Source organism: Heteronotia binoei, chromosome 1 (assembly GCF_032191835.1).
Source record: "Heteronotia binoei isolate CCM8104 ecotype False Entrance Well chromosome 1, APGP_CSIRO_Hbin_v1, whole genome shotgun sequence".
In the NCBI taxonomy this organism is placed as follows: Eukaryota; Metazoa; Chordata; class Lepidosauria; order Squamata; family Gekkonidae; genus Heteronotia; species Heteronotia binoei.
Genome location: NC_083223.1, coordinates 43,098,711 through 43,113,330, shown reverse-complemented (window position 1 = coordinate 43,113,330; position 14,620 = coordinate 43,098,711).

Genomic DNA, 14,620 nt, shown 5'->3' with positions numbered 1-14,620 from the left:
CAGACTAACACGGCTACCCAACTTGATCTACATCAAGGGTGGGGAACCTTTCCCCCCGAAGGTCGTATGCGGCCCTCGAGGTCACTTAGTGTGGCCCTCGGGGATTGCTGTGCTGAACCGAGCTATGTGGCAACCTCTCTGGGGCCTAGCTGGCCAGCGAGGATTGTGGGGCCCAGCAATGCTGTGCAGCAGCCTCCCCAGGGCCAGGCAGGGATCACAGGGCCCAGATGTACTGTGTGGCAGCCTCCCTGGAGTTTGGCTGGCTGGCCAGAATTGCTTCAGGGCCTGGAAAAGTTACAGCCACAGTTCAGTTTGCACTTGATTATCCCAGATGGTGCGGTCTAATATGCTAATGAGTGTGTGACCTAATATGCTCATATTAGGGGATGTGATCTAATATGCTACTGAGTTCCTGCTGGGCTTTTTCTACAAAAAAGCCCTGAATTTATGCATTTGCCTAGGGCAGCGGGCCGTGTGTGTGTGCACAAGATTAGGCTCTCCCCACATGACTTCAAATAGAAAAATGATTATTTGTATCAATTTTGCCGGCCTGAATCGTTCTCCTTGGCGGAGCACTGTTTTTTAAATTAATATTTTTTTTGGCCCGCAAATGATGTTATAAATATCCATATGGCCCTTGGCAGAAAAAAGGTTCCCCACCCCTGATCTACATTCTTAGGCTGATTCCCTACTAGGCTTGCTGCAGTCTTGTGCTCCTTTTTCCCACGGTGCTTTTGCCTGATTTTGCACATGCTGCTGTGAAGCTGCAACTTGCCCCACCTTTCGCCCAAATTCTCTCCTCAGCTTCAGAATTCTACAGCCACAGAGAGCTCTTGGGAAAGAGGGCTGAAGCACTGCAGGAAAAAGGAGCATGAGACTGCAGCAAGGCTAGAGGGGAATTGACTTTAGTTGGATCATGCCAAACTACCAAGTGGCTGTAACCCTGAACAGTACAAGAAGGCTTTTAATTCCCTGCAGTAATGTTTGTAGTTTTCTTCAGTCTCTAGAACACACTATGAGTACTCCTGTATGATTTGCAGGGACCAGTTTTATACTTGGGGTGGGAGGGAACAAAAAGGGGTTACTAGACTTTCAAGCTGACCCGAAACATTTAGGTACATTAGAACAAAGCATTAGACAAGTGCACCTTTAAGACCAACTAAGTTTTATTCAGAATGTAAGCTTTCGTATGCTCTTAAGCAGACTTCATCAGACTGTCTTTTTTTTTTGTCTGATGAAGTCTGCTTAAAAGCATACGAAAGCTTACATTTTGAATAAAACTTAGTTGGTCTTAAAGGTGCACTTGTCTACTGCTTTGTTCTATTGCTTCAGACCAACACGGCTGCCTACTGGGATTTAGGTACATTGTTGGTCCATAAAAGTCTGAGAAACCCATGCTTGAAAAAAAGTTCACTGTGATTGTGTATATAAGGCCAGTTGTAGTGACCTGTGATTAATGGACTATGGTTAATGATTCGTGGGTCTATGAGCTGTTATTAAGGACAATGTTTATGGTTCATGGTCCATAAGACAGGCATGTGGTCAGCTCCAAAGCTGACAGCATTTGATTTGTCAAACAGAATGGATCAAAGGTCTGTTTATAGTCAGGTCAGAATTCTCTGAATCCTGATTAGAGACAATCTCAAAACAGTTCAATCCTATGTAGAATTAGATTTAACTTCAAGAGATGCTAAATAGGGCTCCCAGTACTGGAGTTTCCCCCCCTATAAAAATTAGACATGTGGGGCCCCAATTTCAATAATAGCCATGGTTCCAGTCAGAATCAGGTCCCTAATGGGTCTAATGTGTAGAGAGAAAAGATACTGGGAAATCCATTCACGAATCTCTGTTCTTGGATTTCTGAGTGTGTTGTTAAGATGAGCTCTATGTTAAACTAGACAAATCTGTACATAACTGATTTGCTTTCTGCCACTTTTCTGTAATTCAATGCCTTCCATCTAACTAGAGTTCTCAACTCCAGTCTGAGAAATTCCTGGACATTTTGGGGTGGAGCCTGGGGAAGGAAGGTCCCTCAACAGGGACAGCATTTCATAGAGTCTGCCCTACAAAACTGCCACTTCTTCCAGGGGAACGGATCTCTGTAGTCTGGAGATCATTTCTAAATCCAGGGAAACTAGAATTTAAGATCCCCCCTGTAGGATGGCAACCCTACATTTTAAGTGATTGATCAAATTGATTACCCTGATAAGAAGGGCTGTAGACCAAGCCATCTCTGTCAAGTTATCTTTCACAGTACTTTGGTTTGAAATGCTATAGAAGCATGAGCAGAGTTACTGGCTTACTGGAGGCAGATTATTCTGTCTGTCAGTCTGTCTACATCTGTTTTTATCCTGCTCTAATTCAAAGGAACTCACAACAGTGTAAAAGGCTGTCTGTGTCTTCATTTCACAGCTACCCTGTGAGGTAAGTTAGGCCGAGAGAAATTGAGCGGCCCAAAGTCACCCAGTGAGTTTCATGGATGAGCAGGGATTGGAACCTCAGTCTCTCCAGTCTTTGTCCAGCACTAGAATGAAAGAAAACATATTGCTTCTGTCATCCATGGAAAACTTGTTCTACAATCCAGATGCCATAGAGCACCAGTGCTATAGCTTGACTATATGGAAACATGATGATATATCTTCCGCTGCTAGAGTCAACATCAAATATATACCTTGGAAACAGCCGTCTTTGTATATAATGTTGAGGGAAAGACTGAGCAAACGTGTTTGTTTGAAAGGCTATCCAGCTTCATAGCTTCCAAATGTTCAGCACTGACAAGTGAGAAATATTTGTGTGTGTGTGCTTAAAAGCCACACCACTCGCCTTTTTAAAAAAACACTTTCAGTATTTACTTAACCTAGTAACTAGGTTTATTAGGGAGGTCCCATTCTTTGTACTTTAGGTAATGGATTCACCATATGTTTATGCTTTTAAGGACTTGGGTTAGACGGCTAACACCTATTTCTCCACCTCCTGCCTCAGAGGTTAAGACCCTGATGCATTGCCAGTTTACTGCTTTGGTCCTTTCCCTGAGTATAATTACCATCATTCCTAGAGTGAAGGAAATCCTGGCACTTTCGCCCTAACTAGCTACAATGTTTTACTATAAAAAGGGTACTTCTTTAAAAGGAAAGGGGAATAAAAAGTAATAAAACTTTCACATTATTAACTTTTCCCCTTTTATAAGAAGACTGAGAAAAATGCCATTGTACCACATTAAAGGCCTTTGCCTGTGACTCGCCATTGGCTAATGAGTCTTGTCGGGTACCCCTCTGCCACATGCGAGTGCCTCCCAGTGCCGCTTTTAAGTTAACCTTGATGTGGTGCCAGGAATGCATAAAGGATCTACTTTGATAGTAGCAGGGGGAGGCTAATTTTGGGAACATGCTTTGAAAATATGTGCGAGATAACGTATTTTTTTAAAAGTTAATTAATTGAAGAAAGTGCCTCCTATAGGAATGTTCTGTTCTTAATAACAGCGCATTATTCATGCTTTCTTTTTTCACACGGCCTTTTCCCACTGGTGGCACTAGAGCCTGCATTGTAGTTGTAATGGAAGTTCATTTATCCAAACATCTTGGGTGGATATCTTAATTGTCTGGATAATTAAAAGTTGTGGAGGTGAGGGAGGGTACATAGCATAGGGTTACATAAGGAACATCCAACAAAGTTAGATCAAGCAGTGGGAAGCTTTCCTGGAGAAGATGCCTCAGTGCACATCATTTGTCATTTTGGAAGGAGTGGTGTGCAAACTCCACCTGTTAAAGCCAGTTGTTTCTGAGGAAGGTCCCCCCCCCCCATTATTGGTTTTATTGTTTTTTAAAATCTGGCTGATATTTTCATTCTCTGTTTCTGTTTATGCACTTTCTTGGAAACAAGCCCCATTGAATAAAGTGGTGTTTGCTTCTGAATAGACCTGTTTAGGAGTGTCCCATATGTCTCTGAATTTATGTTTTATCAGGGCTTTTTTCTGAGGTAATGTGGTAGAATGGAGTTCTGGAACCTCTTTGTGGAAACATAATTCTCAAAAGTTTAAAAGTTCGTGAAGGGCACCCATGTGTTTCCCCTTTATTTCCCTCTTGAGAGTTGTAATATCTTTTTTTCCAGAAAAACAAAACAACAACCCTGATTTCTTGACACTTTTAATCAACTTGTGTGCTGCCTGAAGTTCTGGGAGGCAGTGGCACAAAAAAGCATGCATACACATTTGAGATATTCAAATAACAGAGTCTTGGATCAGCTGTAAGGTATCGAGGTACATTATCTTACTGATTTTACTTAATTTTTGTTTTTAAACTCTTGTATGTCTACTTACATTGTAAACTGCCCTGAGCCCTTTGAGGGAGGGCAGTTTATAAATTAAATTAAATAAATAATAAAGTGTAAAGGAGACAGGTTTGACAAACCTCTTCCTCAGAATACATGGCTCTCAGCTTAGACTTACTTTCTAATGTGCCATTTAATTTAAAAGCATGAGGGCACACTTCTGAGCTTAAAATGTCAGACTAGATAAAATCCCCAAAACCCAGATTTGAATCCCCACACTACTATGGAAATGTGCTGGGTGATCTTGGGACAATCACATACTCTCAGCTTGGGTTACCTCACAGGGTTGTTGTGAGGATAAAAACAGAGGAGAGGAGCTTGTATGCCAGCTTGGAGGAGGAGCCAGAGGAGAATGTATGCCAGCTGGGATCCCCAGCAGGGACAAAAGGCAGGAGATAAATGAAGTAAATATATGATCATAAAACATAGTTCAAGCCCAGTGGCATCTTTAAGACCAACAAAGTTTAATTCTAGGTATACACTTTTGTATGCATGTACACTTCTTCAGACTTTTTTGTTGTTATTTTTGTATTTTGTGTATGGTGACTTCTGGTGACTGACCCCTACTGGGGGCCTGGAGGATATTCAGAGAGGGGGCTGAAAAAAGCCTTCCCTTGTCCTCCCAGCTGCTGGTATTCCAAGGAGATCTCCCATCCAAGTACTTACCAGAGTCGGCCCTGCAAAGCTTCTGAGATCTGACAAGACTGGGCTAGCCTGGGCTACTCAGGTCAGGGCACTTCAGGTTTTCGTTGGTCTTAAAGATGCCGCTGGATTCCAACTTAGTTCTATTGCTTCAGACCAACACAGCTCCCCACCTGAATTTATAATGATAAAGTATGTTCAAGTAAAAAAATAGGTACCATTGTATTAAGTCTAAAAAACAGGCATGTGGAGGGACTGAGGTATTTAGCTTTTTCTCCTGGCAGCATCCCCTCATAGCTGTGAAAACTACTATGGAACCATTTCATGACATACAAAAGGATGTTGTCAAAAGCTGCAAGGGTGTGTGGCCTAATATGCAAATGAGTTCCTGCTAGGCCTTTTTTACAACCCCCATGTGAAACAGTGGTGGCATCATGGGGTGTGGCCTAATATGCAAATGAGTTCCTGCTGGCTTTTTCCTCAAAAAAAAGCTCTGGCTGATAGTGATGTAACTATGTGTTAATTAAGTATGTGTTTATTGTGATATACTATTTTTTTCTTTAAATATTACAGCCACTGTTGTTATTCCCTGATATTATATGCTGTTTTGTTTTGAAGTTTCTTAATAAGATTATTTGATTTTTTTTAAAGGAAGAATTTGGGAGGAAAAGAAACCGTGCATGGATAGGAGCAGTTTGCATACCTACTCTTTTTTTTTTTTTTTTTAAAAAAACCTTTAAAATCCTGGGCTTTACATACATGTATACTGGAAAGGCAGAAAGGCAGAGCCTGGTTTATGATGACAAAGCCCATAGGAAGAAACTTCAGTATCCAAGACAACACAGAATGTTTCAGACACTTACAGCACAATCCAAAGGGGGAGGGCGGAAAGTCTTTTGGGAGCAGACGAGCTGCTACATGGGCCCAGGAAGGGTTTGCACCAACATATGACCGGCTCCACCATAGCGGGGGGGAGTTACGTAGGCAGGGGGCCGCCCAAGCGCTGCTCCACCCAAGGGCAGTGGTATCTGAGGGCTGCGCCTGAGCGTGGGTGGAAGTGAGGCAAAGTGTGGCATTCAGGTGGAGGAGGGGTGGAGTTGGGGGCACGGTCAGGCTTAGGCAGCTTCCTCAGCAGTTTGGCCCATGACACGCCCCCCCCCAAGAAGTGCAACTTTACGCTGGCAAAAACGGTGGCGTGGCCCATAGGCACTCGTTGCAACCAAAAACAAAGGTCGCCTCTGCGGAAGCTCGCAAACCCCTTAGGGAGCGGTGTGATTGCCTCGCCAATCCCCTTGCACCTCGGGCTGACGAGCCCCCCCCAGCACCCAATCACGGTCTCCCCCCTCCTAGAAATACTTCCGCTCTGGCCTCACACAACTCAGTTGTTAGGAAGAGCAGCGTGTGGTGGGAAGATCTGCTGGCGAGCTCCCGGCCATACAGACTTAGAGTGAGGGATAGGCAGGCACGTTGGTGACAGGTTGTGCACTGGGCGGTTGCTTTGACAGTATCTTTGACTTGCGAGGGGGAGAGAGAGGTCCTTTCCCTGCGGCTAACTGCTCTTGTTTCCAGGTCTCCACAGGTTCAAGGCTCCCGGAGGCTCTGCATGCGAGGACTGTCACCCATGGCTGGGTAAGTTCTACTGTCCCCCCCCCAGCCTCCCACTCCCCTTACTCTCGACTACTTGGTGTGCAAGCGTCTCTGGCACTTGAACCAGGCAGTGGGCTCCGGCAGGGGGCATCTGCTGACTCTGCTGCCCTGTGCTGCTGCCTTCTCCCTTTCCTTGGTCTGCCCTCTGCCACATTCCCAACCCCTGGCGGGGCATGGTGTGTGTGTGTGTGGCAGCTGCCCCATTGTGGGGAGGTGGGTCAGAGACTGTCCCTTTAAGAGAGCGCCTGGCTGAAATACAGCCTGCTCTTCCAGCCGCTGCCCCTGCAGGTGCTCTTGATCTCTGTCTCCGTTTTGCAGGTGGGACTCCAACATAGCGGTTGCTCTAACCCCCCCCCCCCAGCTGTTTCTGCCCACCACTCAGAATGGAGCCCTGCCCACGGAATTCCTCCACTTGGTACTTCCTGCTTGTCTGCCTGCCATTGGCAGAGTCTCTGACAGTGGAAGGGTGTGAGGGGATTGACGGCTTCTCCGCGGTCCTATGCGGGCCTCTCTTGGCCTCACCCCCACCTTGCCACCAAGCCAGGCTTCTCGCGCGCACATGCCCAGCCTCACTCCTGTTCCCTCCTCGTGTTGGTGGGATGTCTCTCCTTTGCCTGTGATGGTTTGCCCATCATTGGCTGTGTTCTCTGTTTGGGGACGGGTTGGGGATGGCTATAAGCCTCTCTGGGGCTGCCTCTCCCCATCCCTGTCATGAGCTGCAGCGCATGCACCAGGACTGGCCAATGGGGGGGTGGGGGGGCTGGCCCTCCCCTCCGGCTGCCTCCGCTTCCCTTGTGCCTCCGCCAGGGTGCCAGGGTGACCGTCTCCCTCAAGGCAAGCTATGCCTCTCCCCTCCCCACGCTCCAGCGTGCCGAAGTCCTCAGGAAGTCTACTAGCAGCGCTAGTCTACTAGTTTTAATTATTTCACTTATGTGCCTTTCATCCCGAGGGGGACTCAAAGTGTCTCACAATATTCTCCCCTTCTCTGTTTTATCCTCACAACAGCCCTGTGAGGTAAGGTGAGGCTGAATGTGCATGACTGCCCCAAGGTCACCCAACCAGCTTCTCTGGGATTTGAACCTGGGTCTCCCAGATTTTAGGATGACACTAGAATCACAACACCATGGTGGCTTGTTCCAGATATTTCCCCATGCAAAACTGTTTATTTGGGATCACTGTTCCTCTCCTCTTTTTTGGAAGGGGGGGAAGAGTTGCTGGTCTTTTTACTCATATTTATTGCAAGAGTTGGAAAGATAACAATAAAATGTGAGCATTCGTGTGCCTCATGTTGCTGCTGAACACACAACTTGATTTACAACCTCACGCTCCTCTGCTTGCAGGACTGTGTGTTGCTTACTGCAAATTGTGTCTGTATTGAACTATGAAGTGTTAAATAATGTACATGAGATATGTGAAAGTGCTGAATGCCTGGAAGCCCAGGAGACGGGTGAATAATTAACACCAGCATTGCTTCTTTTGTTAGTTGATACTCACTCACTGAATTTCATCACAATGAGTCTACAGAAGGGGAGCTGAGACCACAGAGTTTCAAAAACCGGTGATGATTGCATCAGCTTTTAAATTCTGCTTGAGGATTAATTTGGAATGTGTGTATGTATGCACACAAACACAAACACAGTGAGAGAGAGATTACAATTAGCATTTGTTTCAATTGTACTTTTAAAATATTAAAACATTTTAATGCAGATTTCCATGCAGTTCATTGTCCTCAGTCAAAATATTAATACACATTTTAAAATGTATCTCTATATGAATGATAATAATTCATCAAGATATAAACACACACATGACTGTGAAACATCCATGTAGATCACGTGAGTGAGGGAATGCAGAACAAAAATCTTCCTTTACCCACAGGTGGAAAACAGTGATAGATGGGGACATACAAATCTCCTTGGGGAGGGGATACAGTAATTTTGGTGCCACAATTTAGAAGACCTGTTCTCAGGGGTTGTCACTCATCTAAGTGTTTAAGTGTGCAGACTCTTAACTGGGAGAATGGATTTGATTCCCCACTCTTCCACATGCACCTGCTGATGTGACCTTGAGTCAGTCACAAATTCTTTCAGAGCTGTTCCTCTCAAGAGCAGTTTCTGTGAGAGCTCTCAGCTCCACCTGCCTCACAGGGTGTCTGTTGTGGGGAGGTGAAGGGAAAGGAGATTGTTAGCTGCTCTGAGACTCCTTTGGGTAGTGAAGGGCAGGATATACATCCAATCTCTCCTCCTCTTCCTCCTCCCACTCTGATGGTGGAGGCACTCTAAGTTTTGCTAACACTTTTCTCAAGTTTTTACAGTCGATTAAAGCATTTCTGTAGATCTATAGCTGATGGGATTTGTACTAAGGAGGACAATTCTTATGCCATAAGTGCCATACAGAATGTCCTGCTGCGGGTGCTTCCATGTGAATTCATCTCACTATGGCAAATGCAACATGAGAACCATAGTTAATGTAGATTGTTCTGACTGCATAAACAGTTTCCATGCCTGCAATGAGTGAATGGACAAATGCCACTGGTGCATTATTGTCATTCCACAAAGCTAGTGAAAGCATTTCCAACAGTTTGTATATGGTACCTGTAATGTGAAGACACATCTTTTTTTTATTATTTACAGTGTTTTCCACAAAGCAGGCTTTTAGGAGGCAGTACACAACAGTACAGATTTACCTTCTTGGTAGAAAGCTAGGACAGCAACCTACTAACAAAATTAGTAATGTATTGTACCCATAGGAACTGTACCTTGGTCCCCAGCTTTGCTCTTCATCCCCTGGAGAAACAGATGACATGCAGCCATGATCCTGTATATAGCAGTAGAAAAAAATCTAGAATCCAGTAGCACCTTAAAGATGGCTGAATTGCAACTGATAATGAAGCTCAAGACAATTAATCCTACTGGACTGAATCGAGACCTAGGTTTTCTGCCTCATTACCAATGCTGATTTCTCCACGCCTACTAGCCACCTGCATTTCATACCTAATCCAATCACACCTGATATTGTTATTCACCTACTATTGTCATTTGGCTTCTGAAACAATTCTACAGTCCCACTGTAAGGACAAATGGACTCACGTTCTAGCTGAATCTGAAGAAGTGAGCAGTGACTCATGAAAATGTCTTTAAGGTGCTACTGGACTCTTGCTCTTTTCTGCTGCTACAGACAGACTATCACAGCTACCCATCTCAATCTATGATCCAGTGTGCTGCCCTGACCTGGATAGCCCAGGCTAGTCTGATCTTGGACACTAATCAGAGTTGTCCTTGGCTAATATTTGGATGGGTGACCTCCAAGGAATACCTGGGCTGTGGCACACTAAACCACCTCTGAAATGTCTCTTGCCTTAAAAGCCAAGTCTCGTTTACCACCTAGTGTTGCATAATGCTAAAAGAGTTAGAAGTTCTGGCTGCCAGACAATCTTAGGTTCTCTTAGCCATGCTATACACACTGCCACACAATACTAATTATTATTATCCTGTATGCTTTTGATCCTGGATAATCTGGAGGCAATTAGATCATGTTAGACCTAAGAGAAAATTTACATCTAGTTCTCTTCCTCCCTCCCTATTGCCATGTCTAACAAAGGAAGCCTTCATGCCAGTTGAGAAGGATTACTTCGTATCTTGTTTTTTTCATTCACATAGTACACCCTGAGGCGTCCTCACCATTGGTGGTGATCCAATTGATAGAACAGTTTACATGACTACCGCAGTTCTGAATATAAATTTGTCATCAGTATAAGTAGCTTTCAGCAGAAAGTGTAGGTTTTTGTGTTTCTTTTGGTTTCTGAACCTCTGACAGCCGTAAAGTGGTAGGTGGGTCTAGAACATATTGTTGAGGGATTCAGTGCCAAGATTAATCTAATATTTTGTTTTCTATTCTTTTTAAGATATGAGAGGAATAATCCCAAGGCTTAATGCTCTGCACAATTATATTGTGTGTAAACGTTTTTCTGAAGTCTATTTTGTATACAGAAAAGAACTTGCTTGCATAAGTCAGTATTTTCATCCTCTTTCAGCAGGCAGCTTCTATTTTATTTTTCATGTCTGCCTGAGGGATGGAAAGCCTTTCAAACAAGCACAACATCAGCAAAGCCTTTAGTGTCAATGATTTTCTACCTTTGGGGCCATTTAAAAATCTGTAGAGGCCTACGGCTACTGTGGTGGCCAACCTGTGGGTTGTAGCTGTGTAGAGAGGTGGAGGCCCCATATATTTTGTTTTTCACCTTCACTGAGGTCTCTTTCCAATGACAAAGCTTCCACTGCCATGAGGGTACCCAATATTGCCTCAGGCTTTATGCCTTTAATTCCTTTTTCCTACAATAAATCTGTATCCTATCTTATAGTTCAGGGTTATTGTAAGTTGTTTTCCGTAGTCTGTTTTAACTCACTCACTTTAGTAAAGCTAACTGGTAGAGTTAGAACAAAGTTTGAGTCTAGTGACACATTTAAGACCAATGAAGTTTTATTCAAAGAATGAGCTTTTGTGTGCAGGCACACTTCATCAGATATATGAAAATGGAAATTATCAGTCCATACATATAGCTAGAGAATGGACTGGTCTGGATCAGGATAGACTGGTAACTTTCATTTCAATATATCTGAAGAAGTGTGCATACACTTGAATAGAACTTTGTCAGTCTTAAAGGTGCCACTGGACTCAAACTTTGTTCTACTGCTTCAGACCAACACACTATCCACCTGAAACTATCTTCATGGTAGATCTAGAGGAATCCTGCATGAACAGACGTTATGTCCCTGTGGAGCTCAGGTTGTTGAATCCATTACACGGGTGTTATTCTCCTGCAAGATGTATGCAGAGCAAAGAGCAATTATGTTAGCTCTGCTTTTGGCTACCTATCCAGCCCATTCTGTGGATTCTCATCGGTTAAACCTCCTTTCAGGGTCTGACAAGAGGACTTCAGAAACAGTGACAAAATGTCATGACCAAATCTTGAAACTATCCTGAGTGGGTTTAATAATAATAATAATAGTAATTTTTATTTATATCCCACCCTCCCCTTTAGAGGACTAATCTACTTTTGATAGTGGGCTTCTTAATATTTTACTTGACTTTTAGGCCCTGTTCACACAGCATGTTGAGTCCGTGTTAAACTGACCCGGTTCTTTTCTGAATATCTTTGTTCCGGATATTATCGATCAGACTGCCATACTGCAATTCAAATCACTCCGCGGTGAGTCTTCTGCCGTCCACACAATGGCACCTTGCAGTTCTTTTTTCTCTCCACTATTATGTGCATGTGTGCATTATACAAATGCACACATTATGCACATGTGCATAGGTTAAAACATTATGTGGTTATGCGGTTATGCGCATATCTCTAAGTAGTGAAAAAAAATGGCCGTAAACCGGATGTCTGAGGCTCTTTTTGCTCTGGGACAGCCTTCAGACATCTGGAAGTTGGTTAATATCACAGTAGAACTATCTAGATGGAGAAAACTATGAGGTGAAACTGGAGAACTCAGAAAACACTGCAAAGGAGCAGGTAACAAAATAATCTGGTTTCGAGAAGGATTGGGGGGGGCACTACTACGAGTTAATACTGGAAGGCAGATGTTGCTGTCTGATCAGCCACTTTAAATCTGGAAGGAAACAGCAGCGACATCTGATTATACTGTGCGTCTGAACAGGGCCTTAAAATGTATTAGTTCTATCCTTTTATGAGGTAAACTTTTGAATTTCAAATGTTTGCACCCAATTATTGTATTTTATTGAATTTCACACTGGGGATGTTGTGAGTGGTGATGCTGCCCCTGCCCCACTCTTGGAAAGCTCCCTCTCACCCCCCTCCCTCTGGACAGAGCGAAGGACCTGACAATCAGAGTCTGTACTAGGTCTAGCCTGAGTAAGTCCAGCAAACTACTGTGCTTTATAGACGGTTGTATGGAGAATAAACTGGAAACTGCCTTGGAAAAAGACAGGAGATGGCAGAGGGCAGTGCATGGAGAGGGTGGAGTTTGGAGTGATGTCACTTGGAGGCAATGCTATAGGCTGCCTTCCCTAATCTCTATGGGCTTTATCACAGAGACTGCAGATATATCTGGAGTGTCAATATGTGGAAATTGTTTTCCCCCCTCATTCCTCAATTCCTTGGGTGTGGGACGTTGGTGGGGAATTCACTGACCCAGGCAGGTAAGACTTAATTTCCATGATGTGTGAGATAAAAAGAACCTTCAAGTGCTGCCCACTATTCCAGCTGAACATGCTTCACTGAACAAGCTTGCCTTCTTTCTGTGTATTATAGCTCCTCCTTGTTTTCCTCATGTGTGCAGCAACACTGTCTTCATGGCCACTCAGTTCCTCATTTCCATGTCTCCACCACCCACTGTGTTGTGTCCACTACCATTGCTTACTCCCGCTTTTCTGTGAATGTTACCTCTTACTGATTTCTCCCTGTAACTCTGTCAACCTTCTTAGATGTTCTTTCTCACTCTTATTTCCTCTCCCTCCACTTTGCTTATAATTCTTTTGTCCACAGGTTCAGCAGCCACTCAACTTTCATTATCTAGGAAAAGAAGCCACATAATCCGGCCCCTTCCCGCCCGCGCCGACTTCAGGCGGCTATAGGGCGGGGGCCGTTTTTGCCTCCCCGGAAGGAGAGAGGCAATGGTCGCCACATACGGGGAGTTTGGGGGCGTGGTCTGCTGGGGCTTTATCAGCCCAACCACGCCCGCGGCCACGCAGTTCTGCTGGCCGTTTTGGGCGAAGACGTTGCTTCCCCGTTCTTCTCGGCGCGGCAGCAGGGCCTCTTACCTTCTGAGGCCGGACGGCTTCGAGGCTTCCTGGAGGGAGCTTTTTCGGCGCGACAGCAGTCGCGCGCGTCGTCTGGGCGGCTCCGGGGCTTCCAGCTCTTGCGGCATCGGCCGCCTCAGGTTCCGGCGGGGGTGGGAGCTTTTCGGCGCGATAGCAGTCGCGCGCGTTGTTTGGGAGCCCGGCCGCTTTGCCCGCGGCCGGAAGCCGCGCGCGGCCGGATCCCCAGTCCCGGGTCCCTGCCTTGCCTTTCGGCTGGGAAGGACGGCGGCCGGCTGCGCTCGCTTTAGGGGAGCGCCTCTTTAGTCTTCTGTGAACGGCGCTTTGTAGCGCCGCTTAATTGCGAGCGGCCCGCGGCCCCTCCTCCCCTCCCTCACCGGGCTTGATTTTGTTGGCAGGGGGCATTTCTTTCCTCTGGGCCCTGGAGCACCCAGCTTATCTCCCTCCCCCTCCTGTTAGGAGGGTTGGACCTTATTAGCCCCTGTTGGGGCCCTGTGACAGGCCTACTAGCCTGCTTGGGGTAGTGGCTGAGTGTGTGGACTCCCGTCTGGGGGGAGCCTGGTGGGATTCCCCACTCCTCCCCTTCCACTGCCAGGGGGCATTTCTTTTTGGGAGGGGATACAAGGTTAATCATGCCCAAGGGTCAGGGAAAATCCAAGGGCAAGCAGCCCTTGAAGGCTAAGAAGAGGCCCAACCCTGGGGCTCCCCCAGGGACTGAAGAGGAGGCCCAAACCAGGCAGGCTATTGTCAACAGCCTCGAGGCCCTGGAAAGGCATTACGGTCTGGTCCCGGGGTCAACGGGACCCGCCCGGGGGCGCAAGGCAGCGCGCACATCAACTAGGGCCTTTGAACAAGAAGTCCTGGCTCGGCTTTCTTCATTACAGGAGTCGGCGTCCCTTCCTGGGCCTTCTGACGCACCGGGTCAGGAGCCATCAGATGACAACTCCGATGTTGAAGAAGGTAACGCCCCGGTGGGGCCGACTGGTCCGGGCGGTGGAGGCGCTTTCACCCCAGGCGGGGCTCCAGCTGGCCCGGATTTTGTAGGTAAGCCAAGTCCTCTTGACAATGTTGGCGCCTGGCCTTGGGGCTCTTGGAGCCCCTGGCATTCATTCGGACCTGCCGGTCAATTTGCCAATGTCACCCATGGCGGCTCGTTTGGGCAGGGCCAGATCTTGCCGTGGGGTGCGGGTTCCGGGGCTGGGTCTTCAACCAACCCTTC